The sequence below is a fragment of the Temnothorax longispinosus genome, chromosome 12 (assembly GCF_030848805.1).
Source record: "Temnothorax longispinosus isolate EJ_2023e chromosome 12, Tlon_JGU_v1, whole genome shotgun sequence".
In the NCBI taxonomy this organism is placed as follows: Eukaryota; Metazoa; Arthropoda; class Insecta; order Hymenoptera; family Formicidae; genus Temnothorax; species Temnothorax longispinosus.
Window position 1 is genome coordinate 13086262 of NC_092369.1, and position 11518 is coordinate 13097779.

General features: G+C 36.5%; 1 long non-coding RNA gene and 1 pseudogene across 1 annotated transcript; one reads left to right on the forward strand and one right to left on the reverse strand.

Annotated features, from left to right (window-relative positions):
• Window positions 1-252: 252 nt before the first annotated feature.
• LOC139823338 (uncharacterized) lies at window positions 253-3560 on the forward strand. The gene is made up of 4 exons (XR_011734748.1): window positions 253-672; window positions 2731-2929; window positions 3011-3220; window positions 3302-3560. It is a non-coding gene; the product is annotated as an uncharacterized lncRNA (long non-coding RNA).
• Window positions 3561-6594: 3034 nt separating this feature from the next.
• LOC139823337 (DEAD-box helicase Dbp80-like) lies at window positions 6595-8142 on the reverse strand (annotated as a pseudogene).
• Between the last annotated feature and the right edge of the window lie 3376 nt (window positions 8143-11518).

Sequence of the window (11518 nt, forward strand, 5' to 3'; positions counted from 1 at the left end):
AAATCTCGGCGGCACGTGCGTGCGTGCGTGTTACGTGCGTACGCGCGCGCGCGCGAGAGGAACACACGCCACACGGCCCACACGCTCTCCCGTATAAACGTAAACTTCTTTCTTCTCTCGTCTGCGCCCGCGTCGGACACAGCCAGGATCGAGCCCCGGAGCCGAAAGCAGAGGCAGGCAGCCAGCGTAGCGGACGAGCGCGTGTCCCTCTCTCTCGCTCGTTACCAGCGCGCGAGCGGGACAGACGGCGGGGGCGGACGGCGCCGACAGCGAAGGGGGAGAGGTACTCGGCTCGAGGTGCGCGAGGTACCCGCGCTGCGCGTACCGAGCGCTCTAGGCACTACGCAGTCGCAGGGTCGGCACTGGCACTACAGTTGATTGCCAACGGTGTTACCGGTTTAGTTAATCTGATCGTTGAAGAGCCGAGATTAGTAGAAAAGTAGACAATCGTCGAGCGAGTTGAGAAAGTTCAGGTGTTCGAACGGTACGAGAGTTAACGAGAGAACGTTAAAAAGAAGCTATTCGACAAGTAAAGGATCCACATCTATTTCGCCGACGGTCTGAATAAAGTTCAGGTGTTCGAACGGTACGAGAGTTAACGAGAGAACGTTAAAAAGAAGCTATTCGACAAGTAAAGGATCCACATCTATTTTGCCGACGGTCTGAATAAAGGTTCGTTGCGTGCGACGTAATTCAATTCGACGCGATAATAAAGGTATTCGTAACAAACGTAAGATTATAACGTTTTGCGGGATACTTCGATGTATCGTCGAGATAAGTAGGGCGAAACGTTTAATATCCGTTCGATCATGCTGTATATAATTTACTCAAGCGAAAGGGTAAAGTACCAAACGAGCCAGTGGCCAGTGGTTACTATTGTCCATTGTCCAGGGCTTTCAAACAGTAAATACGGGGAATTTTTGAGTGAGTTGTGATTAGCGTATTAAGATAAATGCATGTATAAATATATATCGCATCTCGTTACACGAAGGGAATCTCATGCGTCGCAAAGAGCACCGACGGGGTACATGTGTGTAAGAGAAAGAAATTGTAAAAAAAAGATACAAGCACGATTAAATGAGAAATCGCGGTCTTCTACCTGCTCCGAAACTCTATTTGGCCGCGTCGCGCCGTGCAAAACCGGAGAACGAGGGTATTCGGCAAATCGCGGGGAGCGTGACTTTATTTTCCAGCGTTGTTTTTTCATTAGAGGATTTCTAATGCTCGCGCGTCGAACACGTGTTCCTGTCGCTAGGCGCGGTGCCTCGACGAATAATCGCGCGCGACGCTTTTCGGGGCGCGTGATCACGGCTCACAACAAACATTACCGGGCTGCGCATATCGAGAGTTTAATAACACGCGATATAGAGAATATATTTCGTTTTGACTTCCAAACAGTTTTAAAGTTACCCTTACGTTACATGTATTTAATGTGTGGAGTGCCCTCTAATCACCATAGATATTTTTTCCTCTTTGATATTTACCGGAATTCATTGTCATACAACATAAAGACATATAGTGTCAACATATAGTGACATATAGTGAATCTTCACTATATGTCACTTACCCAGAGTAAGTTAATTGGAACATGACCCTGACGGTAAGAATCGAGGTAAGAATATTTCAAGAATAAGGTTTGACGATTTTCTTGAAATTGCAGCTGGTTAAAACGCTATACGCGCAATTTCAAGAAAATCGTCAAACCTTATTCTTGAAATATTCTTACCGTCAGGGTCATGTTCCAATTAACTTACTCTGGGTACCTAAAATCTATAGTTTACGTCACGTACACTATAGCATTTTGGTTAACTAGAGTGAGTTTTAGAACATGTGCGGCAATGTGCGGAAGTGCAGTTCTTGCGGTCATCCTATCTTTAATTCTTTAATATAATTTTACTGCGTAGACATGTTCTTTTATAGCTGCACTAATTGTAAGTTATACCTTTGCATTGATTGTTTGCATTTGTAGTGGAAATATCCAACAATTGCGCGCGAAAGCGAGGTGATAGATTCCAGGAAAATATCGAAGGAATTGGTCATCTTTTTTTTTTTCGATTAGAATAATTCCGTTTTTTTTATCGTTATCGTTATCCCACAACGGACGATCGGATCATGTTGGATGATTGGAAAATCCTGTAATAAGCAAATAATTGACGAGAAATGCCGCCTCATCTGGAAGGTGGCATTCCAATTTCACTAAAAAACTGACTGTTTTTGTTTATAATATGTTGTATGACAATGAATTCCGGTAAATATCAAAGAGGAAAAAATATCTATGGTGATTAGAGGGCACTCCACACATTAAATACATGTAACGTAAGGGTAACTTTAAAACTGTTTGGAAGTCAAAACGAAATATATTCTCTATATCGCGTGTTATTAAACTCTCGATATGCGCAGCCCGGTAATGTTTGTTGTGAGCCGTGATCACGCGCCCCGAAAAGCGTCGCGCGCGATTATTCGTCGAGGCACCGCGTCTAGCGACAGGAACACGTGTTCGACGCGCGAGCATTAGAAATCCTCTAATGAAAAAACAACGCTGGAAAATAAAGTCACGCTCCCCGCGATTTGCCGAATACCCTCGTTCTCCGGTTTTGCACGGCGCGACGCCCTGTTTAAAATAATAGATACAATATGATCAGATTACATTATATTACATTCAATTTCAATGTAAATTAATAAGGTTTTTATTCATTATGGCCAATCATATATAATTTCAAATGTTTGCAGTACGAAGTCTGTCATTCTGTTTGTCATGGCATCTAATCGAAGCCCCTACGAGACCCGAAGACCTAATACATGCTGTAGGTGCTGGTTTACTAGTAGGAATAAGCCAGTACTGTGCACCGGATGCACATGCTTTATATCCGGACGGCCCTGCACTGAAAAGTGCAGATGTGACCCTAATAAATGCATAAATTGTGAAAAAGTAAGTTTAAATATGTATAAATATACATAAATATACCTGTAAATATTTATTTATGTATAAATATATATTTTTGTGTTTCAGAAATCAGATCACACCAAAGTAAAAGAACAGCTTTTATTTGTCTCAAACCAAAAAAATGAACGAGAAGAAGACATAATCGACCAAATGTTAAACCAAATCTCACAAAATAATGAACGGATAAAAGAACTAGAGGAAAAAATGAAAAATAACGACTCTCGCGTCGTTACAATTACATCGTCGGTACATTTCCATAAGTAACGGATATACGTCGTAAGTAAATGTGTTTTGCACGTATTAAAGAAAATATATTTTTATTTATAATAATAATTAATTAAATTATTTTATTCACAGGAATAGGTAAATCGGATGGATCAGATGCAATGAGCTGCAGTGGAAAGTTATATACGAGCAACAAAACAAGAAAGACTGGAAATAATAAACGAAACCGAACGATTTTACTAACTAAGAATACGACTAACTGAATTTGAAAGTGTTAAGTCGGATTATAGAGTATTGTCAAATTATATTTTTTAATTTTTTTTATTTTAACATGATTAACATTTCTTTTACAATTACAAATGTAATTTAAAATAAAAGCTAGGAAGATGTATTCTCTCGTGAATTATATTATATGGTGACGAAGTCACAATAAAATGATAATAAAATTAGGTGTTGAATACAACAGAAAGATAAATAATATTTATTTTTAAAGACAAGTTTATGAGAGTGATAAATATAACATCTAACCGTTTTATCATAATACAATAACATTTTCTATTATTCTATAAGTAAAATTTTAAGAATAAAATATATATTTCATGTTCTGCCAAATTGATGTACTAGCACATAAATTGTATATTTGTAAATAACTTTTTTAAAAATTTTTCTTAATTTATATTGTTATCAGGCCTATATACATTCGAACATTTAAACAAATACTTTTGCATATTGTATGAAAATAGAAACGAAAGTTTTGAAAATACTAACATTTTATGTCTCTTTAATATTATTTAACTTTCAAACGTGTATGTACATGAAATAAAGACATGATATAGCAATTTAGAAATTTTGTTTGAAATTTAGATCCTCAGAAGCCTTTAAATTTTATAATCTTGATCTTTTATCTTTGAACTAGATTGTACACGTTTGCAGTCTTATGACATGGGAAGGAAAATTTTTATGGGCAATTAATAGTTCGAATTTTGCTCACAATTTCATATTAACGTTCCGGTTATTAAAGAATTAATAATTTTATTGTACACTGTTATTATAAAGCAATTCTTTACATATCTCAGAAATAAAGAAGAGAAAAAAAACAAGTAATAAGTTTATATATATATACATATATATAAAAGTCTAGTTACATCATGGGTCATATATAAAGAAGAACACGTTTATGAAGTATAAATACTCGATCACAATTTTGAATTAAAGTATAATAAACTAAAATACAATAACTCGCGTCATCTCATCAATTATAGGATTAGTAATCCTCTAGTTTATATATTTTCATTTTGTTTGCGATCCCATTCTACTTAACATTCTTGACTCAGTGAACTATATACCATGCTGGAATGTGAATTTCCACGTTAGAGTCCAGGCCACAAGAAGATAAAGACGAGTAGTTTTGCAGTTACTTAATAGAATATTAGATTATTAATCGCACATAATTCATTAGTATCTTGCTCGTTTACCAATGTGACAAAAGGCAACATTCATTTTGTAGTTGTTATCGTTAATGTTATTATCGTCGGTGTATTTGATACATATATACTATACCATGACAATAGTAATTCCACTCGCCGTTGCGGTGGAAATCGCGTGATCGCAAGACAATTTGTAGCGTCTGTATGCCGATGAATATATACGTGCTGCTTGAAGCAGCGACTCTGAGTCTGGGAGCTACTGGAAAAGAAATTGTACAAGCCTCGACAGAAGTTGGCGACCGAGAAAATTCTTCCCTCGCCGATAACGCGGCCACGAATTGACACTTCGCGAGGAGAGAACTCGACTCAGGCTCGGCTCAGAAACTAATTCTTTGAAAATTGCGTCCTTCCTTTTTCTTCTTTTTCCCTTTTCGCGAAGTGATAACCACTTGGGGTGCTCGACGGTGCGGAGGCTGTAACGGTGTATACAGCTAGTGTTCACAACGACCTTGGTCCGACGTGTTTACGAGATAGTTATATTGCAGTCACAGATTGCGAATAGGCAGGAACGATAATTAATTATTAAGAAATCTATGACGGTCTTAATACCGAGTTGCCGATTCCAATTCTTTTTCCCCCTGTTCCATTAAAATGCTGTCGACGTTACACACGCTGCTTTCTCTTCCCGCTCCCCCTTTTTTTTATGATACCCCCAATAATACATTTATATAGTAGCACGTGCTCGAAATGTAAATAACGCCGTCGTTTATTTACAATAGGGGTATTCAAATAAGTTAAAGTTTAACGGTTTGACAGGTTATGTCGGGTTAAAGTCGGGTAAAAAGTTTATTTTTACACTTTTAACCCAAAAATTAATGTGATAGGTTAATGAGTCACTTATGTATTTTGCATAACCTTAAAGAGTAACGCGCCCAAAGTTAATTAATTAACTTTTTACTCGACTTTAACCCGACATAACCTGTCAAACCGTTAAACTTTAACGTATTTGAATACCCCTAATATAATATTACGCCCCGCCGGGCGTCGTTATAATACACGGTAATTGTTTCGTTCGCCACTGATCTGACGACGGTGATCGCCTGATGTGTTGTCGTGTATGAACCGTCGCGTTAACATATTACATATACACATATTAAGACATACCCTGGTTTTTAATCAATCGTTACAATTATACGTAACAGTGCCTGCAAACGATGTGCTTGTTTTATACAATATATATCGTCCCGCTGTACGCTGTACGCGATCCGCAGGTATACAGCGAATTGATGTCGCGTAAAGGAAGTCCTTTACCAGCAAATTATCTATATATTTAGGGGCATATATGTACCACTAAACTCCTTCTATTACAGTAATTTCAGATTGATTATTCAGTCGCATGCTTAATTACGTACTCTGATTTATATAACAACGTATTGAACTCGAGAACGCGAAACTTCGCGATAATAAAAAGTAAACGGCGTACTGCGCTGTGTAGGATCTCAATTGACGCGCAGTTTTGCGTTAAACTTGTAATAAAAAATGCAATTTGACGAAATACAGCAGAAACTGTAAAAAATGAATCGTGAAACGTTCCATTATTAGATTATTATTCATTCCCAGTTGTTCTAGGATGTATGCTATTTCAGGAAAAAAAACATCTAATTAAGTTTGAATGGCGTAATTAAATGTAAATTGGTGGAAACTTTCATTTTTACCGCGTGCAAATATCACACGCGTAAGACGTTTAGCTTTCTATTATAAATAAAATTATACGGTCGGAAAAAAATATTCCGCTAGTTTTTCTTCGGAAAAGAAAGCTTAAGTGAAACGAAATTTCAATGCAGTTTGAGAGATCAATATATTTTACCTATACGCGTGCATTCGGCACATGCGACAAAAATCCAATTTTGAATCGCCTTATTTTGATCCAATGAAACATAGAAAATGGCCAAAAAAGAATGAAGTATGAAACAAAAGAAAAGCGATTTTCTAACGTAGTTGACTGATTGAAAAAGAAAAAATATCCTTTTTATATTCAAAATACACAAAGAGAAGTCCGATTTAAAAAATATTATATTAAAGCCTAGATACATTCATAATAAAAGCATAATATTAGCCTAAGCTCCGATTTTTTCAATCTCATCCGCATCTTCCGCGTCAAGATAATGTATCTTCTTGCCAAAGTGTCTCTCTATGTCTTTGCACAGTTGCATTGCCTTCGGCGAGTCGATTAAATTAATGGCGATCCCCGATTTGCCGAATCGCCCTGTTCTTCCGATTCTGTGCAAGTACGTCTCACAATCGGCTTGCTTTTTTTGGTCCATCGGCAAATCAAAGTTAACCACTATCGTCACCTGCTCTACATCGATGCCTGCCAAAAGTACCATACATTTTATTATAAATATATTATCGTTATACTACACTTAGGTACAGGTACAGGCAAAAGTTCAGGAATTATGTATTTGCTAAATATTAAATTTCTTCGTATTTACCTCTAGCTAAAACATTCGTAGTGACAAGAACTTTCTCAAGTCCTGCTCTAAATCTATCCAGCACAGAAATCCTTTGTTCGACTGTCAAGTCCCCAGACAATATTGCTACCGCATGCCCGTCTTTCGTCATTTTCTCTGCTAACCAACTGGCCGTATTTTTCGTCTGAAAAGTAAAGTAAGGTATTTTGTTACAAATGAGTTGCTTATTTGATGGATTTAATGAGTATTCAATATACGATCGCGATCTTACGTGACAGAAAATAATCGCTTGTCCAATGGTGATCACGCCATAGATATTAGTGATAGCCGTATATTTTTCGTCTAAATTTTTGCACTTGATATAGTACTGTTTAATATTATCCAAACTCTCTTCTTCTCTTAATAATCGTATTATTAGCGGATTACTGACTATAATCTCCGCAAAGTTCATCACTTCTGGCTCGTATGTCGCAGAGAAGAACATCATTTGACATGTACGTGGCAGTAATCTATGCATAAAATAAATGATGAATATCTCACGTGAAACATAGATGTATTCAGTCATGCAAATATTAAACATCTCGAGAAGATTACTTGTGAATACGGATACACTGATCTTGATGGCCTTGTGTAGCGATCATAACGTCAGCTTCGTCCAATACAAACAACTGATATTTTGCTTAGATCAAAGAATTTAAACTTTTGTCCCCAATCAAGCACTTTACCCGGAGTTCCTATAATAATGTGATCGGTGATCTTCGAGCCACGGCTTACTGTAACAATTAAAGCGATATTAAGAGAGTATCTTAACAGCAGAAAATTCAAATTATATAAGAAAACGCTGTATTACTTTCTTCTCCTCTCACAGCGTACTTAATTTTTATCTCAGGGCAAAAGCGCGACATCCTCGCCGCTACTTCGCCAGTTTGGATCGCCAGCTCGTAAGTCGGCGATAAACAAAGTACCTGTGTGGGTAATCTTTTGCGGGATCTACCCGACTCAACATGGCGAGTACAAACGCGGCCGTCTTACCCGTACCAGATTGGGATTGCGTAATCATGTTCTGCGGCCTAGAAAGAATTTCCTCATAAAATATGTTTTTTTCTCTCCTCCTTCACCCCCAGGATTCGACGTCGTCTGCCCCGAATTGGAACGTGCACGAAGCACGATTTATTCCGCGTTATCTTTTTTCCGGCGATCTTAATCTTAATAAAATTACATGAAAGATTTTCTTAGAAAGATAACAGATTTTTATTACCTTTATTACCTTTATTATTTTGACAATGTGTTGTTAAAGCCAATGATTGTTGCAATAGCGTACGTTTCTCTTTAGACCAATCGGTATCGCGCAAGAATCAATATTCAAAACTCGTCATATGTGCGATTAACAATAAGATAAATTTTAAATAATACAAATTTTATAATTGGTTGAAAGACGAATAAAAAAAATTCTACAATTTTTTCTCTTTGTTATAATTTAGTGCGAGAAGATCAGGCTGATGCTAACGAATTCTCAAACCCGATAAGATCACTTACCTATACGTTAAGGAACAACGAAAAATAGCGAGTACCGTGCCTCTCTTGGCACTATAAATTAACTTACGCCACTATTATCTGTCTTGATGTGATCTTATGGCCCTAAGATCACTTACGTCAAGACATATACCTAATACGTCGATTTTTGTATTATTTAAGGGTCGACAGGAGTCATTTAATTATTACTATAGAATCGTAAAATCCGTATTATGGAAAAAATAATTAGAAAATCGCACTTTAACTATGATATTCGTAATCAGCAGCATCGCCTTCAAGCTGCTACAGAGCGATTTTTTGGAAAAATGGTCAAAATAAAATTTTCGAGTTTCTATATAAAAATGACATTCACTATATCAATCGCAAAGGGCGATGGAGTTGTACTACACGATCAAGGATTATCCGTCCCATCTTGAAAAGAAAATGAAACTGATGAACTTCTTTTTCAGACACATGAACGAGCATCTGATGATAGAAGGCGGGTGGCTCTATTTCGATGAAACGCGGTGATAACGTACTCTCCAGAATACCCTATATATACACCAGTGGTTCAGGACTCAGACAGCTTTAGTGATGCAACTGAGCAATGGCACAGTGCAAGTAAATGTTAATTAATCACGTAGCTCTAAAGTTATATTAATATGTATATAATGTATGTAATATGTGTGTAATATAATGTTATTAAAATATATATTACTTATTGTTTCTGAAATGAATTACATTCTCATACTACAACATCGTGTACTTTCACTTTTACTCTTCTGCCTCTGTTATACCTGATGGAAACATATTTGAGATGAGGGGTAGACGTCGAAAATGTTATAAATTAATCGTTTCTATATGGAGCCATGCAATACCCCCTGTATAATTATTATTCTTATCTACATGTACACTCATTTGATGATGAATTATTTTTATCTTAATTTTTTTATTTTTTCAAATATTTTAGATCGCGTGCTTATTGTCCGTAACTACTAAAGAAATAAATAAATATTAAAAAAGAAAAACATGCCCAGCAAACACCAAGTAACGCCGGTACATGGGAGTTACCTATTGGAAAAATGTCTCAGAATTGTTCAATATTATCAATTAGGATTTTTATAAAAATGTTCAGACTTTCTCAGAATGCTATGAATTTTTCAGATCTTATATACGAACGTTTTTTAGACACTCGGACAAAATAAGAATAAAATATTTCAGATTTTTCCCGCCAACACATCTTTGTAGAAATCTGAAAATAAATATTGAAAAATCTATGCAATTTATCAGAAAATTTCATATATACGGATATTGAAATATTCCGAAAATCCCCATCCAATTATTTCTAAAAATATTAAAAAAAAATTTTATATATTGTTTCAGAATTTTTAAATAAGTCGCAATTCTTACAAAATTTCTGAGAAAATATGAGAAATTTTTTCACCAGGGTACTCAACAATGTAAATGCAATGTAGGACATATGCTGTATAACTTGCATGTAAAGTTTACTGTTACTTCGTGTTTGCTAAGTGCAGTATATGTAATTTAAAACTTACGTGTCGAAGAAGCACGATATTAGATCGTGAGATCAACTTTTGTGCAATTTTTACTCATTTTTTCGCTTTCGATAAATATTAAAAGCAATCAGGGTGACTTCAGTCAAATTAATTAAATTTCCATCAACTTAATTGGTAATTAAATCAGCCAGTAGAATTGCTTAAGATAAATTTCCCAGCTACATAATTCAATGTCCCTATGAGCTCTCTTTTCATATTAAATAAGAAAAAAACATTATTCTGTCCATATTAATAAAATAATACAGCTATTGCCGGATAAATTAACATTTGATTAAGTTAATCAGAGTTTGATCGGAGTAATCCTCAGCGAGTTTGCTGTAAGGGGATAGCAGGTGAATTAATCACCTGTTGAATTGATCCAAGTTTCATCAAGATTCAAATTCAATAGGTAGATATATCGACTGACGTCCTAAGATAATAAATTTCATTTTGAGGAGAACCGACTCTTGTATCCATTAATGAGATTACAAGTATACAAACGTGTTATGATTACTAATAGCGGTTCCAATAGATTGGAAACGTGCGGATTAAATATCTTGCTTATCAAACATGTATATAATAATGTAACGTTCTCATAAACTGTTTATCAATCACATTACTGAGAGATCGGCTCTCCAATTTATCTGTAATTGATAATTTACGATGCGACTAAATGCATATAAATTACATATTTAAAATTGAATTAAAAAAAGGAAAACTGTTACACCATCGTTAACGAAACGCTCAACGTCATTGCGATAACGTAGTTTCATCATATTTCTTTGGAAATGCAAATGTTGTCGAGACCATCGAGACAGTGACAAAGCGCAAACGAAATATACGTACGCGTTTCTGTTTAAAAAAAAAAATGTTCGGCGATAAGAATTTGACGCAAATACTCGTTGAAGAGCCGATAAGAATTAATTTAGCGGTATATGGGCAGTTTCGTCGAGTAAACGAGAGGGAGGAACGGATGGAGGAGATACCCCAAGTCCGACGACGGCCGACTCCTACAAGTGACTGCACTTTGCTTGCTTTGCTATCGTTCCATATCGAACAGCTGACAGTCGCAGCTGCTGGCCGGAACAGGCCGGAACGGCGGAACGGAACGCGAAACATCAGTCCGCGTTCCGTGCGTTCCGTTCTCATGGCGACGCGCCGGTCCTCCTCCCCCCCCCCCCCTCGCCCCGCCCGCTGCGGCAGTTGGCGAGTAGAGCACCTCGACCGGAAGCTTGGACATCGTCCGCCATATTGAAATTAATTATGGTGCGCTTTTTAAAAAGGTTTAAATCAATTTAATATCTATGGGATTTATTAATAAAGAAATTAATTTTATTCGATGGTTTTACGTGTACAAATATTACTATTACAAATAAATCCATT